Source organism: Sebastes umbrosus, chromosome 18 (assembly GCF_015220745.1).
Source record: "Sebastes umbrosus isolate fSebUmb1 chromosome 18, fSebUmb1.pri, whole genome shotgun sequence".
NCBI lineage: Eukaryota > Metazoa > Chordata > Actinopteri > Perciformes > Sebastidae > Sebastes > Sebastes umbrosus.
The window spans coordinates 15,983,340-16,003,028 of NC_051286.1; the positions used below are offsets into that span (position 1 = coordinate 15,983,340).

At 41.5% G+C, this 19,689-nt stretch overlaps 1 long non-coding RNA gene across 1 annotated transcript in view; it reads right to left on the bottom strand.

Moving 5' to 3' along the window:
* The window catches only part of LOC119477505, a 49,541-nt gene extending 30,878 nt beyond the window's left edge, over nt 1-18,663 (bottom strand). The window contains exons 1-2 of the long non-coding RNA XR_005204242.1: nt 18,433-18,663; nt 13,746-13,854 (exon numbers count right to left, since the gene is read on the bottom strand). This is a non-coding gene — a long non-coding RNA (uncharacterized LOC119477505). The remainder of the gene's footprint in view (nt 1-13,745; nt 13,855-18,432) is intronic.
* Nucleotides 18,664-19,689: the final 1,026 nt, after the last annotated feature.

Genomic DNA, 19,689 nt, shown 5'->3' on the forward strand with positions numbered 1-19,689 from the left:
TGTGTGTGTGTGGGCTGCTTTATAAAAACTGGAGGCCACTGGCTATAAAGTAGCATATGGTTTCAACAATAACCGAATATGCCGTACACACACACACACACGCGCGCGCACGGCAACGTACAAAAACACACACTTGCGTGCATGGCCGTGAGACCTTAGTTAATTATTCACATTGGTCAATAATGAGCCGCAAATCAATTTTTAATTGTGTTTGTCTCCTGTATTAATCAGACAATCGATTCCAGGCACGTCTCCGGCGCCAGGATGAGCCTCAGCAAGCAAAAGAGCTTCAGGACGAGAAAGAAAGATGGAGGGAGGACGGAGGATAACAGCTACTACAGAGAGGAAGAAAGGAGGCGAAGAAGAGCAATACGGCAGCATGGTGTGACAAGGCATGTGGCGGTTACTCCCTACCCGCAAAACCCAAGGGGATTTTCCTTTTTAGTTTTTGCAGGCAGGTATGCTGTTAGCCCTGATCTTACCAGGTCAGCAGGTATGAGGATGTGTGTGTACGCGAACAGTATTTTGAGGGGCTGTCCTGTTCCATTTCAGTCAACAAGCTGATAGAGTAATGGAGAGATGCTGACCTACCTACTGTACACACTTCTTTCTCTTTTTATGTCCAATCCTCTTCCCCTTTGCACTTTCGAATTTTATTCTTACACATCTCTTTTGTCACCCCGTAAGCTAATCAAACAATGCTTTATTCTCCAGACTTATATATAATCTCTCTCACTTTCAGGGCAAAAACATACACTTGTCTCGCTGAAACTCTTTTTTTTTTTTACCATAACCACAGAGAACTGAGAGAAACAAATATAAAGCATGTAAAAAAAATCCAAAGCAATAGATTCAACTTGAGCAAAACTTCAAAAAAGCCTAGCCAAACAGCCGGGGACCCTGATAGGAAATGTCAAGCGGCTTTTAAGGTACAAAGACAAGCCATTAAGCGAGTTGGCGTGACACGGCGTTTTAATATTCCATCTAGCACGCACCTTTGGAAATGTCATCGCAGCGTTTGAGCTTGGTGTGATGGAAAGGTACCCGCTTGATTATAGTCATCATCCTTTCAGCCAGCCAAGACTTGAGAATACATTTACTAAAAAATCCACTTGGGAAATATGCGCAGACACACACGCACACGTGCACGCTCACACACGCTCACACACGCACCCCCACACACACAGGCGCACACACACGTTTAGCTGCATACTTCCTAATCATTATATTCACACATATCAGTGCATAGAAACATTATTTAACACACTGAAAATATCACAGGTCTGTTGTTTTTCCTTTGATACATCTCATTTTCTCCAACCACACACACACACACACACACACAGCCTTGTACTATCTTTGTGAGGACACTCATTGACATAATGCATAACCTAACCTTAAAATTTGTATAAACTTTATTTTTTTGACAGTAGTGCACGAGACAGGTAATCTGAAAAAAAATCATGTGCATCTGCATCCTCTGTGTCCTCCGGTGCGCCTAATGGCACAGACCGGAGGAAAACAACCAATCAGAGCCGAGCTGGAGCCTGCCGTCTCTGAGCAGCTGTCAATCACTTGCAAACTCCGATCCAACGGTCAAACTAGGGAGCGCTGATCAAATATGAATCCATATTCTGTTACTGTCATGCCTGCTTTCAGAAACATCTTGTAGTGTACTGAAATGAGAATGTTTGTGACCCGGCAGCCATGTTGAGATAAGTTGAGGAAATACCAAGCACCGCCCACCAGCCGGAGCAAACGTTCTCATTTTACAGCTAAACAGTACACTACAAGATGTTTCTGAAAACAATTGAGGCAAGAAATATGCATTACAGTAACAGAATATTAATTAATATTTGATCAATGCTGCCTAGTTTGACCATTTGATAGGAGTTTGCTAGTGACTGGCAGCTGCCTGCATTGAATGAACAGCCAATAGGAATGCTCTCTCTCTCTGAAATGACCTGTGATTGGCCAAAGTCTCCCGTCATGGCTAGATTTTTTGAAAGCCTGAAAACAGAGCCATGAGGAGGTGCAGAAGTCTATTTTTCTCTCAGAACACTTGAATTACAATATACTGAAAGGTTATTATGGAATTTTTGCCCAATGATGCATGAAATATTCTGCATGCTGCCACTTTAACCATCATAACAATTGCCTGATCCCAAAACTTACCCTTACCGTAACCTAAACTAATTCTAACTTGAACCTTAAAACCAAACTCTGAACCCTCAAACAGGCTTTTGAGGGTCGGTCCCAAAGTGAGGACCGGCCTCTTAAGGTCTAAAACACATATCGGTCCTTACAAAGATAGCTACAGTAGCTAAGTACACACACACACACACAAACAAACACAGATGCTTTTACCCTCTTTTAAATCTTGGTCAGACAAACTTCAAATGGCAAACTAATAACGGGTAAGTATTGCCAAGGCAAAAAGCACGCTGTGGCTCGCTTGATGGAGAGTCCAGATTAAAGGGACTTGGTTTTCATACGGACACAACAACATATGGAAGCACTCAAGTGGTATATGACCCCAAAAGAAGAAAGTACCATTACAATACATATACTCAGTCTGCCTTTGGTGCCCGTAAAAAAAAAGTCTTTGGTCCATAAATTGACAATAAAATCACTGTTTACTTGCATTTCGGTTTGTTATTTTCCCCAATCAGTGAAATTGGTGCACACAATACGAGACTATCCGGGTTGTTTTTGTGTTTAGTTGCTATGGCAATGAAATGGGATGAGTAAATTGATAGGAAACTTTGACATTATTGTGTCCATTGCAAGGGCTGATTGTGTATGAAGAGCGAAGTGTAGGCTCAATCAGGTTGTAATCAGACAAATAATCTCTATGCCGTGCCTTTTAGTGCTTTGCAAACAGAGACAAAAAGAAGAGGCTTTCGCTTTAATACATGGCTCTGCAGGTAAGTGTGCCATTCATTACCGGGCTTTTTATTGTCTATTGGAGTATTGGAAAGGGCTTCAGCGCAAGAAAAAAATGTGGCTTTTTGAGGGGATGAGCTAACACGTACACAAACCGCCATAGATATCAACTTAATTAGTCACCGGAGAGAGCTGAATTAATCTGGCTGAACTCAATTAGCGTTTTTCAAACTTAATCGACACCCTATTTGCCTAAGAAACCAAAACAAGCCTCAGTCGATATCTTCAATAGTCTTGCCTCCCCATTTGTCACCAGTATTGGATGGGATTTGTGAGAACAGTTGGGAAAAATTTGTTTTTGATCCGCTCGTGTTTGAGTCATTTGAGGGTAACACCCTTTGATTGGCTGCATGTCCTTGTGGAAGCGAGGCCACGGCCCCACATCAATCAGACAGGCCGATTCTGTTTGAGCCCATTGATTGACGGTTGGTGAGGATTACACTTGAAATGTGAACATGCATTGATTTTTAAGGGGGATGTGCTATAATTCAATGCGCCACCATGAACGCGAGCTATAAGGGCTGGAGGGACGGACAGTGTGTGAGCAAACAGAGAGATGGTTAGTGAAAGACAATTGTCACATGTATCTATAAAAACACAATAAACAGTGGGTTTACAGTTAATTTACAATATAAATATACGTTTCTGAGACAAATACGCAGACAAAGTGATTCACAGTATACAAAAATAGAGAACTTGAATCATGGAGGTTGATTTAAAAGCAAAATAGGACATGATGATTAAGCAAATTGTTACTTTTATACATTTTTATCAAAATGCTGCACCGAATATCACAATTCAAGTCCATAAAAATATAATTATTAACACCATCAACAACAACTTGGTGCTATGAGTAGCTCTCGGATACTTTCATCTTGTCAAATTAGCTCTCAGAGGAAAAAAGGTTGGAGACCCCAGTGCTAGAGGCTAGATACAGCACGCACATTGCATACAAACTGGTTTTCTATGTGACTTGTGTTCATCAAAACTGTACTGCTCTGTATTACATTTTCTTTTCTCCAACTTTAAAAATCAACTTAAAACCCCCTAAAAATATTTTTTTTTGCAGATCTCTGGGGGTTTCACTTTTCACCTTGCTGCAGTGATGTGGAAGTGAACTTTAGGGTGTGTCTGTACACTGTGACATCACAGTTGGGTGCAGTCAGAGATGCAGCAGACTTGAAACTTTCAACAAGAGAAGGCAGGAACACTGCTTTACAGCCGGCTGTAATAGTCTTTACATTTTTGCTGCTTTCTTGACTACAGTAGGCCTCTTGAAACAAAAATGATTGTATGAACATCAAACAATTAATATGCATATTATTTTGACTATATATATATTATATTATATTATTAATATTTTTATTTTATTTTTGTATTTATTGGTGTAAAATGGTAAAATAATAATGACCTTCATATAAAATATATAATAACTGGTGTGATTATATGACAACGTCAATATTATCAAAATATATTTATGATTAGTTCATGAAAGTTAAGTTTTGGTTCCAAGAAAACAACATTAAATCCACTTGTTTCTCCTTGTAAATGCTCCAAGAGAGGAAGAACATGAAGAAGTCGACAACTACTGTATGACATTAGGATGGTGGGAGGAGATTAGTGTCACTGGAAATGACCACGGCAGTGAATGTGACACTTATGACATCCAAACCGCCTGGAGTCATGCTCAGACTTCTGGGATCAACAGGACACAGACAGACATGCTCAGTCAGCCGAGGAGGACAGATGAAGCACAAACACTGATGTCAGTGACGCGAGAAACCAAGCGGTCATGATGACCCAGACTCTGACACAGACGCTGACACAGACACAGAAATGCTGACAGAATGAGTACAGGTGTTCAAGAAGAGATGTAGAGCGGTGAGAGGACACCGGCAAAACTGAATCAACAGCAACTCTCCAGTGGCCGCAGAGACAACAAGCTAAAAGCTGTGAAGTGAAAGAGCTACAGTACTGACAGCTAAACCTACACTGACTGCTGACGGACGCTGAGCTGTTAAAGGGCAACCCCTCCAATTTTACACAACAAACTCATTTTAAAGCAGTTGTAAATAGAAAATACCCCTGGTGATGTCATCAAGGGTATCTGGGCTCAGGCTTGGAGACATTTTAACAGAAACTGTTGGCATGAAAGACACGGACAGAGAGAGTCTAATGAAAAGTTGCATTATGGGAAATGTAGGATCAAGCATTTTTTTAAACTGGGTCTAAAAAGTCAATCTTGACTGCTGGATATACAGTATATACACTCACCGGCAACTTTATTAGGTACACCCGTTCAACTGCTCGTTAATGCATATATCTAATCAGCCAATCACGTGACAGCAACTCAATGCATTTAGGGCACGGTCACACATGTGCGCCTGCCGAGTGCGATAGTGGTGCTGAATGTGGGCGGTGTCAAGAGGGGTTAACCCAACACGTTCTCATCCCAACTCGTCACATACAGTAGGCCTACTGTCGCTTCGTCAGAACCTTTGGTGTTACTTTAGGTTTAGGCAAGAAATCCACTTAGTTAGGTTTAAGAAAATACTATTTGGTTGGGCTTAAAATTACTAAATTTCTAAAGGGAAAATGAGACATAAAGTTGTGAACACAGGACACAAACGAACAGCTGAGGGGCAACCTCTAGCTCACCCGGTAGAGCATGCACCCCATGCAGGCTGAGTCCTTTGCAGCGGCCTGGGTTCGGCCCTTTTCTGGGTGTCATCCCCTCTCTCTCGCTTTCTCTCAGAACACTTGAATTACAATATGCTGAAAGGTTATTATGGAATCTTTGCCCAATGATGCCAAACCCTTTCCGCCTACTGAAGCTTTAAGTGACATTGAACTTGCCTTGTAGTTGTTAGTTTGTGTAGTTCAGAAACTACTGATCCACTGGGATTTTCACACACAATCATCTCTAGGGTTTACAGAGAATGGTCCAAAAAAGAGTTAATATCCAGTAAGCAGCAGGCTCTGGGCCAAATGCCTTGTTGGTGGCAGAGGTCAGAGGTCAGAGGTCAGAGGAGAACGGCCAGAGCTGATAGAAAGGCAACAGTAACTCAAATAACCACTAATTACTGGGGTATGCAGAATAGCATCTCTGAACCACGGCTGTAGCTAAATCAGTCAGGACTATAGGATAGTTACAGCATTATAACTTCAAAGACAACATCTGAGTAACAAGGAAGTCAAGATGCTCTTTTACACTGTTTCTATTTACCAGAAAATCAGTAACATGATATTATAAAAGATTTTTTTTTACCACCTGGCTCCTATTTTCTTAGTTTTCATCATAATTCCTATCAGTCATTTTACGCACCAACTGAAATTTGGGCATGTGGAAACATTACTTGAAGGGCGTCCAAAAAGACGAGAAACACTGTCGGATGATCACTCAAGTAAAAAAGACACAAACAACAAACCTCCAGCTTTGCCCTACTCACAAAGTTATTACTAATCGTCACGACTCGAGATAAAGCTGATAAATAAATGTTATTATAAACAATAGGAATGATGGCCAAATCTATTAAAAACAGGAGGGGGGGATCTGACTTTTATGTCAGGTACACTACGACAACATATGGATCATGGTTTACAGAGTGTCACATTATATTATTGCAGCCTAAACTGCAGTTCAGTCACGTTGAATAGTAATCAACACTATGACCCAACTAACAAGGAGACAATATTGTGTTGCTGCCTGATTCCTGAAGCTCATTTCACTGCCAGATGGATATCTTTTGGTAATTAAGCCGGTAAAAAAACCACCCGCAGATACACAAACACACACACAAAGAGAGAGACGGCAGTTTGACGTGTGTGACGTAGATGTGAGTAAGATATGAAGTTAAATATGGAAGACAGGAGGGAGAGTAAGGTAAGTTGTCTAACGTATTGTTACAACTCGCACGTGAACACTTTCCTTCTTTCTCATTCCCAAACACACACTATATCCACATTGGTAAGCACACACACACACACCCACACCCACACACACACACACACTTATAGCTTCTTTCTTTTCTTAATTAGCCTAAAGCCCTGATGTCTGGTTTCAGTTCTTCTTCTCAGTGTGATGCCAGCGCTTCTGTTAGTTAAGATTTCAGCTCAACATCCTCCAGTGCTCCCATCTCTCCCTCACCCTCCCTCTCGCTGCTACTCTGTCTCATCTCTCTCTCTTTTTTGCTATAGCACACACACACACACTCACACACACACACACACACACTCCAGCTTTTTTCAGCTGTCGTCTTCTCACACACACTTCCTTCTCACTTTGCCCGCATCTCCATTGCAGTTCTCGCCGTATTCCTTTCTTAATTCATCACTTCTCCTCGTCTTGCTCTGGATCATCCTCCCACTCTGCTTTTACCAGGACTGTTATCTCATCACTGTGTTTTTTTTTCTCTTTTCATTGCCCTCTCTACACTCCCCTCTTTCTTTATCTGCCATTTCAACGGGCTTCAAAAAAGCTTCGCTGCCTGCCATTGTGATTGTTGCCTCGCCGGTTTTTCAGTCCATCACTACTCCTCTCGCCCCGTGAAAGTGAGAGCATCGTTCAACACTGGAGCATGCTTGATGACATCCATCCAGCGGCGGTGTGACATCCGTTCACCGGGTGACGCCTTAACGAACCCCGGAGGACGTCACGCCCTCCAAAAAGAGCATCCGATAAACACTTCGCCACAGGCCACACACACACATAACCCCAACGGTACATACTGTATATATATATATATATATATATATATTTTGACCAAATGCCCACCCTGCACACAGATGGAAGTCTGTGTCAGAGTGTTGCCATGGTTACGGCGATCTTTGCCGTTCATCATGAGGCTGGCAGTACACCTGCTGGGAGAGAGAAGCAGGTAGCCTGGGCTGATGGGTGATGTTGGTGTGTGTGTGTGTGTGTGTGGTTAAAGACAGACAGGCAGATGTTGTTGGGGGTAAGTATAAGATGGAGGAGGAGGAGGAGGAGGAGAGAAAGAGCTGTTAGTGAGCACAACCTGATCCTCTGGAGTGCCCAATTCTCTCAGTATTTTAAAGCTCTGATGTTGTTTACCCCGGCAGCAACCCTTATCATCATCAAAGCCTGTAAGTGACACTCTCCAAACGAAAGTGTTCTGCAGAACAGCCACCCCACCCCCCACCACCACCACCACTAGACCACCACCCCCCCATCCTCCTTTACCATCGCCATGGTAACTGATTGCCTCATTCTCCTCTGGCTCGAATCCCTCAGAAACACAAACACCTGTTGGTCCTGTTGTTGCAGCCGTCGTTGGTTAGCTCCAATTTATGTGTCATTATGTTGGATTGTTTAGAAAAGTTTTGCTCAGAGCAACCCAGAAGCTCCTCTAATAAACACCTGAAGGTGTGTATACCGTGTGCTGTATACTGTAAACACACACATTCTGCTTTTCCTTCATTGAAATTAACCTTAGAAAAGCCCTGAAAGCCTTTTTCTTTACTCAATCAGCTTCTTACTATGAGTGATGGGGTTTTACATGCACATAGAATAAGACAAATGCGCAAGGCTGTCAAAGGTAACGCGATAATAACGCGTTAATTAGTTTTAACGCCGCTAATGTCTTTAATGTATTAACGCAACTTGCAATTTTACAATTGTAGCGGGCTCAACCGTGTCGTACTAGGTTGTCGGGAAGGTGGTTAAATAACGCTCCAAACTTGCGCTTAATTTTGGCGAGGAAAAACTGGGATGGCAATTTTCAAAGGGGTCCCTTGACCTCTGACCTCAAGATATGTGAATGAAAATGGGTTCTATTGGTACCCACGAGTCTCCCCTTTACAGACATGCCCACTTTATGATAATCACATGCAGCTTTGGGGGCAAGTCATAGTCAAGTCAGCACACTGACACACTGACAGCTGTTGTTGTCTGTTGGGCTTGAGTCTGCCTTGTTATGATTTGAGCATATTTTTTATGCTAAATGTGTTGTTAATTGATTTCTAATAATAAATATATACATACATTTGCATAAAGCAAGCATATTTGCCCACTCCCATGTTGATAAGAGTATTAAATACTTGACAAATCTCCCTTTAAGGTACATTTTGAACAGATCAGGCCATTAAATAGGCGTCATCGGTCACTATAAGCACCATAACTGTGGGTCAGTAGGGGCCTACTGCACCTACTACATTGAAAAAGTGAAAGCGAAACTTAAAAGCAACACGTTCTAACACGTTAGTACAGTAACATACAAAACTACAACTTTTTTTAGTTTTAGGCAACAAAAACACTTAAGTTTAGTAACTTTAATAACTTTGTTTCAAAAGTGCAAGTGTTTCACACAGGATGCAAACTTCTGGGAGGAAAAAATGGACTTTCACGTTGTCTATACTATAGCACCTGACTTACACTTCTGCTCCCTGTCATAACGGTTACTAGAGGTCGCTGTCGTGTTCTTTGATACCTTCTTTCAGTGATATACAATGTGAATAGACGATAAAAAAGGAACAGTGTGTAACATTTAGGAGGATCAGAAATGGAACATAATATTGATAAGTATGTTTTTGTTACCTTAGAATGAGCCGTTTATATCTACATATAGGGAGCAGATCCTCTTCACAGAGTCCGCCATGTAGCCCAGAACAGACAACCCAAACACTGGCTCTAGATAGGGACATTCGCATTTTCGCAACACGTGAGAAGTTTGAGTTGGTTGAAATTTGCAACCTCACCGCTAAATGCCGCCAGATCCTACACAATGTAACTTTAAGTTTGATTGTTGCTTATTTAGCTATGGATATTTAATGTTATAGAGAAAAAAATATGTTTGAAGGGCCTTAACTAGGTATAAGGGTCTTTTAAAATCCAGTTTTCACTTTATATTTTCCCTTATAAGTAACTTGTAGGTTTAAGTTTTGAAAAAGCAACTTATTTATTCTGGCACTATCACATATTCTGCACCAACTCTTTCAACTCCTCACTGAAGTTTACACTGAGTGAAATGTTCAGACTCATGGCTCCTTGTTATTCATTTTATCAACTGCAAATATTCTTGATGTCTTGTGCATAATTTATACACATTCCCCCCCAAATTCAGCCTGACATATTTGATGTTGTTGCAAATATTGGGATCTACACTTGAATTTAAAAATAAGAATTGATGAGCCAAGAATAAATAAATAAAAATGTGGCTGCACAGCATGAGTTTGTAGGGACTAACGTACAGTAACAGTGTGACAGCGAGGGTGAAGGGGTCAAAATCTTCAGATTGACCATGAAAACAACAGTTGAAAAAAAGAACCCTACCACAAAGTCCATATTGTAGCTGTACTGGAGCTTTTGATCGTATCACATGGTCTTCCCATATTCAATCTAAGAAATCTCTTTTCCAAGAGAAACCCACGCAAGACGGCCAAAGTAAACTGTCACACACTACAAAACTTTACAAATTTCAAGAATTCATAAAAAGCAAGCAGATTCAAAACACACAGCACTCCAAAAAACTCATTGTAATCATCCTCACACTCAGGAAGGTAGCAAAGTTTTCTACCGTGTGTGAGGTGTGTGTATGTGTGTGTTTAGAGGTAGAGTTTGGTGTTGCCAAAAGTGCTCCAACACGGGAGCAGAGAGGATAGCATTTGCTGGCAAAGCAGATAATTTGCCTCATTCATCCAAAGAGATCGACATCAATGGAACGTCTGATTGCAGGAGAAGAGATACTAAATGCTACGCAGTCATGCACAGGCAGCGAAAAACACAAATGCACACGGACAGAATTGATATTCTGCACACATGTGTATGTGTATTGTACGCACACAGAAACATGCATGCACACACAGGTATGCTCCCCAACACACACACACACTGGTGATGAAACTTTTACTCCACTTAGTCTGAAGTATTACCCTGACATTCAACTCCTCTCCCTCCATTCCTCCCGCTCTCTCCATCCACTCCTCTCCTCCTCCATTTGATGTGTTCAAAAAAAAAAAGAGACAGCGCACTCATTTTTACAGCGGGAGCCGAGAAAAAAAAAATATATATATAAAGACAACTCTCCTGCTGCTCATATTGATTCGGTAGATGTGCTCGGTTCACGTCCTCCCTCCCTCTCTCTCCTTCCATCTCTTGCTTCAGCTCTGTCCTCAGACATGCACAAACAATCTTCCAGTCATTCTGGATCCCCACTTTTGCACATCCACCCACAATGCACTGTCCCAGGTCTCAAAACAGCTCTCTCACCTCCTCTCTCTCCAGCTCTCTCTTTTATTCTCCTAAACAGTTTGGCAAACATATGGCAGCCAGTAACAGCTTGGAGGATGTGAATGCGAGTGGGCCTGTAAAAGAGGATGGGGTGTTAATGCCGATATGTGAAATACAACCCATTACCGCCTTTTTTTTAATCTTCGGTGTAATAAAGCAGCTGTTATGGAAACATTCGATGCTTACAGACACACTTTTCTCAAGCAAAGACATTCGTGTGATGTCATCACCTCATGTTGCTCCCGTCTCCAAGGCATCTTTTAATTCCATCATTATTCACACAGGCGGCAAAAACTGCTTCTATAGGATAGAATCACCGCGAGAAAAAAAATACACCATATTGATCTATTATTAAGTATTACAATCAATCAGACTCTCTACCAGCTGTGGGAGTTAAATTCACGTGTCTCCAATGCAAATCAACTCATTTCATCAGTTTTCGGTGAATCAAGTGTCATTTCGCTGCTTAGTTGTGCAGTGATCGGCCTCATTCTGCCATGTTTCAACTTTTGAGAAGAACCTTATGCTGCTGGCAAAATGTTTCACTTGTTTTAAGAAACTCTAAAAGTCGAAAAGATTTTTAAAGTCGAATATGACACTAAAGATCAAGAGTTTCCAGTGATATTAACGTTATCACAGAGACTCTGAATATTTGTCATTGGTTGCAGGGAAACAGTTATTAGGTTCAGTAGTCATATTCTCATATTATTAGGCTCATATAATAAATCTCCTTCCATTTGATGGTCCATTTCCCGCTGTTGCATCATAGGATCTAGCTGCAAGGGTTCTGTGAGGAACATCAGCTAACATTTGAGCTACCACAGGTGTCAACTTACCGAACTAAGCTAGCATATACATTACTTAAAGGTCCCATATTGTAAAAAGTGAGATTTTCAGGTCTTTTATATTATAAAGCAGGTTTAAGTGCTATATAAATACTGTGAAAGTATCAAAACGCTCAAAATACTGAGAAACACACACAGCCCGTATTCAGAAATTGTGCGTTTGAAACAAGCCGTTAGGATTTCTGTCCATTTGTGATGTCACAAATATACAATATTTAGATCATTACACGGTTTTAAACATAAACATTCTAAACGTGTCCCAGTTTATTTCCTGTTGCAGTGTATGTGAGTGACATCAGCTGACAGGAAGTAAACATGGACCCAAGCTGTTGCCTAGCAACGCAATTCCGTTCAAATGTGCTGAAACGCTGCGTTTCAGACAGAGGGTGAATACAAGTATATTCAGGCAGACAGTAGGAGGAAAATAAGTGTTTTTTTAACATTACATAATGTAAACATGTCCTAGTAGAAACACAAAATACAAGTATGAACCAGAAAATGAGCACGATATGGGACCTTTAAAGTCACTCAGGACAGACAGGAAACCACATAAAAAGATCAACACTACTTACTGATGAGACAAACACTTTTTTAAGCAGCTATCAACAATGCCCACAGGCAGTCAACAAAGGGGTTACACTTGCCTCCACAAAATGCACACAACCAGCTTTCAATTACAAAAACGCCACTATTGCTATACAAACAACAATATTCTAAAGTTAACTACATGTAATACAATTAGCACACTTCTCATTACCTCAGCAACGAGCAAAATGTTGCTCATGTTAACCATAGACTGCAGAAGAGGACCCATTGGTTTGTGGACTGCTAATTTGAAGCCTCGAGTTCTGCATCTTGTTTTTTTGCAACCAGAAGTGACACGAGAGGGTGGAGCTAAGTACAACCGAACGTCATTTTCAGGCGACCAAAATGTTACAATAAACTTTCATGAACTGAAAACACACTGTGAAAGGGTTAAAGTTCTGAGACAAAAACTCGGACAACTCCCACACCGGACGAAGATGTGGTAGCGGCTTGTCTATCACAAGGAAGCCACGTCCTAAAGCATACCCTGCTTTATGGTCTATTTGACTCTAAATGGGACCATAATTTACTAAATGAACATCATGCTGTACTGAAGAAGACTTGAAACTAGTGATTGAGACCATGAACTCATGTTTACAATGTTTACTGAGGTAATAAATCCAGTGAGAAGTAGGCTCATTTTCTTCTATGCAATCAGACTTCTTTTTGCAACCAGAGGAGTCGCCCCCTGCTGGCTATTAGAAAGAATGCAAGTTTAAGGAACTTCAGCATTGGCTTCACAGACACCCGTTTCAGCAACAGTCAATACAGCATGGCAGATCTACACTCTGAATACACACAGCCTTCTAAGCCAGTAGCCGTGCAGCTTGTGATTCTTTGGCGAGCTAAATACAACGCCAAGTAGCTACTGCTGTCTGCAAGATGGGATGAGCGTATGTCTCTAGCTAATCAGCTACACTAATACGGGGCAAAAATCCCCAAGCTAGAACTGTTGGAATGGAAAAACAGATCCCGGACAAGTGCCAAAGTATTGTTACAAGAATGACCGGCAATCAGCTCTTTAAAAGTGTCTCTGCAACAGTCACTAACAGGTGTGCCTGTGTGAAAGAAAAACATTTACTAAAAGAAAGAAAGTGGCTCGTGGTGGGTTGTTTGGGGCTTACCTCAAGTCTGCATCAGCAGCTATAGCCATAGCGTAGGCCCCACGAGCGGCCAGCCCAAACCCGTCAGAGAAGTTCTTGCTCAGGTTTTCATCGTTGGATGTATGTTCGTCTGAAAAGAAAAGAAATCTGCAGGTAAGACAGGTAGGCAAACAGGTGTTGGCGGTCGTGGCAAGAAGGTAAGACGCAAATTGCCAAACTATCACGAGATGGTTAAGGTTAGGCATTGATCTCGAATAGTTATGATTATGTTAGGTCGTTGGGCAGCGAGTCTCGTGAGAGCTTTTTGCAAGTTTTTGCTAGTTTTCGGGTTACCTTCTAGTCCACCGGTGTGGAGCTGTGGAGCAATGGTTTTACAAGTGCGCGCAATATGCTGACATTGCAATATACATTCCTGCCGTTGGTTGGATTCCCACAATGCATTTGGTGAGAAACACTGAATGTAAACATAAATTTGTTTGTTACAAGGAAACTCTGCAGGGACCTTTATTCCACCTGGACTTCTAAGTTACTACCAGCCTAATAACTCAACCTCATAAACTTGATTTGTCAATAAGTGTAGTAAATCCTCTAATATAAGTGCCATTGCTTTTTTTCAAAGAGATAAAATGTGATAATGGGCCAATGAATACATATATCAGTAAAAACAGCCTTTTTCACTGCAGTGCTAACTGAGTTTGCCGTCCTGCACCAATGTCCTTGTTCTCTCCCGCTCTGTTATTCTGTTTCACTGAAGCCCTCCCATGTGATGCAAATCCTGCAGTGCTATCTTCAGACCTTCTATTAATCGCTCTTCTTTCTCTCTTTTAGTCATCATCGTGTTTGACCTTCAGTCATTTCCCATCTCGCTTGCTTAACTGACCTCCCACTTCCTTTACTTTGTCTTCCGTTCTTTATATTCAATACTATACGACTCTCTGTACACTATGTTTTAGAAGAGTTTTATTTGTAGGTGTGTGTGTATATTTCAGTGTACTAGACAGACAGTCACTCTGTGGAGGGCGAGGCTGCGGGGTCAAAGATGGGTAAGACAGGAGAGATGAAAAATAGAGAGGTAAAGGAAACAAACATGGCCTTGGAGGGTGAATGATTTCCCAGGATTCAGTCTGTTGACAAGGTAGAAGGCGTTGCGAGGGATTTCCTGGAATGCAAACGCTATATTTCTTTTTCTCCCTTTCTCTCCTTTCATGTTTTCTCTTCTCTTCCTCTCACAGACTCCACAGAGGACTTGTAGGCGCAAGTTAAATGCCTTGTTTCAAAGAGATAACCTCTCTTCAGCAGAGGAGAGAGTTTGTAAGAACCCGTCTCATGCAGCCTCCCCCTGGGGGGACACAAATTCTTTCTCTCCTCTCCTCCACCCTCCACCCTCCCCCCTTTTCTCTCACCTTCTGGATGGATTGCGATGATGGCTCACACTGCCTGCACCGAGAGCTTTGTCTGACAGATAAAAAGAAGGATGCTGACACTTGACAAGTTGTGACACTGTGTTTACCAAACCCCAGCAGTAGGGGAGGTAGACCTTAACAACATTTTCTCAGAGTTGCTTGCAGTCGGCACACAAGCGAAGCCCAAAAGAGATTGTGATGCTTCCGTGAACAGAAATGCTTGAAATGATACCATAAGGAGGAAAGGAAAAGATTGTCTCACTTATTTAAGTCCATTAGGAAGCCATCAGGTGTAAATAAAACCCTGCAATTTTCATCATTATTCTTCATCTGTGGAGCTCATGTTAAGCGCTACTCCGTGTGATTGAGAAAATGTGTTAGTAAAGAGGTCTGACTCACATGCTAAACCAAGGTGACAGTCAATAAATGTGACATTATATTCCAGGTAAGTATGAGGGGGCGGTGCGAGCTGAAAGGGAACTTGAAGGCTGAGCTCTAAAATAGACAGGAGCTCTTAAATACTCAGCATGGCTTTTGTCGGCATCAACTTTTCAGGAGTTCTTAAAACCATGAATATTATACAGAATTCAATGGAGTTTTCTGCGAAAAAAAACACATCTGTGGTTTTGATATTGAAAAGATGTTTACAGGGTTGTTGGGGTTTGTAGTGAAAGTGGATGAAGAAAGATTTGGCGAAACTAATTTCAAACTCACGTGTATTTAAACACACGAAAACTCACCTTTTACTAATTTAAATAACGTCCAGCATTGACACAGAAATGGCAGCTGGTGGTAACAAAGAAAGAAACATTTTCAAATTCTGACAGCGACAAGATGATTGGCTAAAAGTTGTATGAACAGAGATCGGTGATAACCAGAGGGCAACCTACGGGTCTGAAAAAGTGAAGCCAAAGTGTCTTAGACTTGCATTCTTTCTAATAGCCAGCAGGGGGCGACTCCTCTGGTTGCAAAAAAGAAGTCTGGTTGTATAGAAATCGATGAGAAAATGATCCTTCTTCTCACTTGATTTATTACATCAGTAAACATTGTAAACACGAGTTTATGGTCTCATTCGCTAGTTTCAAGTCTTCTTCAATACAGCATGATGTTCATTTAGTAAATTATGGTTCCATTTAGAGTCAAATAGACCAAAAAGCAGGGTATGCTTTAGGGTGTGGCTACCTTGTGATTGAAAGGTTGTTACCACGTTGTTGTCCAAAAACCAAGAGGGCAACAGCCAAAATGCCAAACTTGAGGCTTCAAAACAGCAGTAAACAAACCAAACGGTGAAATTTCCCTCGTTCGTAAATTAGGAGGGGGACATGTCCCCTTCTCCCCCAGTACCCCATGGCAATTGCACACATGCTTGTTCAAAGCCAAAGGTCGGAGGCTGCTACCGCTGATTTAATCAACCAGATGACTGAAGGATTAAACAGTTCAGATTGATTACAACGAGGCCTCGTGTAATTTTGTTAACTCGGCACAAAGAGTTGATTTCATGCCGGCCCGGACTAACAACGGACTCCTGCTGTAGCTCAAGGGTATGAACGAACCTGGGTCGATTACCATCTGAGACCAATCTCATTCATTTTGCAAGGCGGACAGAACTCGTCTGACACAAGGGAATGAGCATCAGTGCAGTTTCCTTAAGACTGCAAAGCCCAGTCATCTTTATAACTAAGCACTAAATGGCAGAGAGCAGTGAGTGAAGGAGTGGAAAGCCGTGAAATTGACCCATTAATCTCTACAGTATTATTTCCTGTTATGATATAATGTTGACACTTCCTTGCAGCCATGCCTGAAGAAAAGCCCCTCTCATAGTTTTGTCTCTGGCAGTATTTTCATGTGACACAAGCATTGTCTCATATTCCTCTACCCCTCCACAGGTGGGGGGGATTCATTACTCTGTTGTTTGATATATAGACCACCCACCTGCTCCATCGCCATCTCTTATATATGTGCCTGAAACACAGCAATATTGCTGTCAGGGTAAATACCTCCAAGCCACAGCCTTTTATTCAATTTCTGGCCTGATACGAGCTACTCTACTCCGGCAGCTGTTTTAAATGTTGCCTGCCAAAGTGAATTACTGTTGAATATTTCACGATATTGAAAATACTCTTATTTCGTCCAGCTGAAAAGTATTGCAAATGACAGAGGGGTTAGGCAGGCAAATACCACACTGTGCACTTATGGAACAAAAAGATAAGGGGATTGCAAACAAAATGTATTAAGTAGAAACGCAACCACGGGGGATTTAAAAGAAATTAACTTCTATTTAGTCTTCCGGATGCAGCGGAAAAAAGCTGAGTCTTTTATAGAAAAAAGCCATGCCGAAATCATTCTGAAGTTTATTCATTAAATTAAGGGATTAAGAACAGCAGGAGAAAGTTAACGAGCAAATGTGGAAACATGATCTGCTTATTGCTGCCTGAACGGATTTAAATGGGCCTCGCAGCCAATCGTGCCACAATTCCAGAAGGTAGCCACCAAGAACTGTTACAGCTACTTTTCAACAAGCTGCCTCTGGATAATTAACTGAAGTACATTGCAGCAGACATGAGTGCAGTATTTTTTTTTAAAGCCTATGAAAACTACAAATTTTAAAGGCCCTGAAACTTTTTTTTCTTTTCTCAGTCAGCTTCTTACTTTATGAGCGATGCGGTCACACATGAACCAATTTTCTGTCAAAGTCTGAGCAATTTTGATTATTTGCTTTGAGAGATTTTCTGTATTGTTTTTGTCGGCTCTTCTCACTGGTTTGAAGTGGGCGGGGCTAAGTTGGAGAATGGTGATGTCACAGTTTTTAAGAGTTAAAGGCAGGGTTGGTAATCTTTAGAAACTAGCAAGAGTACACTAGTACTTTTAAAATTGATCCAACTGAAAAACCAAACCCAGTGTTGCCAACTCTTTTCCAATGAAAGTAGCTAGCAGCATTAGCACCAAAAGTAGCTACATCTAGTGAGAAAGTCACCAATTAGGCAACACTAACAGTCCGTCCCTTCAGGCCTCCCTCCAAAGCCACTCCCCTACTATTATCATTATGAACATAAACATATAATGAACTACATGACTATTATTAGTACTCAGCTATCAATCTAGCAGCTTGTGGAAGACTCTCCGGTGACGTGCAACAAGTTCACAGGCAGAGTACACACAGGGAAGGTTTATTATAATCCTTTGACAGCCACAGATATAAGATTTTTTTTCTTATTTTTGTCAGAGCATTTGATTTATTGATTGCTGTCGGGATATAATGCAAATTTCAACAATTACAACAAAAACATTATTTGAACACTACTAACCTTTAAAATGTTGCTGCTCAGAGTAATGGTAGTCCACGGCTCTTCCACCAGCAGCACCCGGTCTCTCTCTCTCTCCTTTTGGGCCATGTGCAGGCAGTCTCTCCCTCACTGCAACCGACAGAAGCTTTATGCAAATATATGTGTGATGATGTTGCCAATATGCAAATGAGCGTATAACGTCATTTGGCGACTTTTAGCGACTTTTGGAGTTAGTGCTGCTAGCTACTTTTGCCAACACTGCATTTTGTTTTCCACGGCTTTGTGCCATAAATCGAGCCTTCATTTTCCCGGGAGATCGTACCCGGTGGCAGACAGAATTGCCAAGTGACAGTGAGGCTTATAGGGAACGCCGATGTCATTATTCTATAGCGTATACATTATGCAATCAACATTTACTTCATAATGATAAGTAAAGACAAAAAAACAGTGACAATAGCACAGATTTAAAGAGGACTTATTGTGCTTCTGTGCTTTTTCCCTTTCCTTTAGTGTGTTATATAGTTTTTTTTGAGCATGTAAAAGGTCTGTAAACCTACAAAGCACAAAGTCCACACCAAAGGGAGTTACTCTCCCCCCCAGAAACACTGCTCCCGAACTGCCTGAAATGCCTTGCTTCAATTCCCGCCTTTTTTTTCTATAACGTGGTGATGTCACCAAGTAACACATCAGCATAATACCTGCCTAGCGGCTAGTTTGGCACGCCCTCAAACAAAGCTATATAGAGCGTAGCTGGAGTAGAGTCCGAAGAGTTTGGTTCGGTTGACCAATCACAACAGAGTGGGCCAGATGACCAATCAGAGCAGACTGGGCTTTTCGAGAGGGCGGGGCCAGAGCTCAAACAGAGCGTTTCAGACAGAGGGTGAAAAGAGGTGCCGCAGCACAGCCGGTTATGAGAAACGTAAAGTGTTTTTGAACATTAAAGCGTGTAAACATGTTCTAGTAGAAACCCAAAATACAAGTATGCACCTGAAAATAAGCATAATAGGTCCTCTTTAAAAGAAATAAAAAAAAGAAGCTGACTGTGAAAAAAAAGGTTTCAGGGACCAGGATGATTCATAACTCAATAAAAAATCATATTTCTCAGCTCAGATGAGTGGAAAATGCAGATCTTTCTTACCTAATCACCATTCAAACCCTCCCACTGTTCATTAAAGGGATGCTTTTCTTTGATAGGGCAGGTTTATTTTTTAGAGCACTAAAGAGAAGTGGCTGCTCTGGGGACCTGCAGTCAGCACCACTGCATTAGCTTCATTTTGA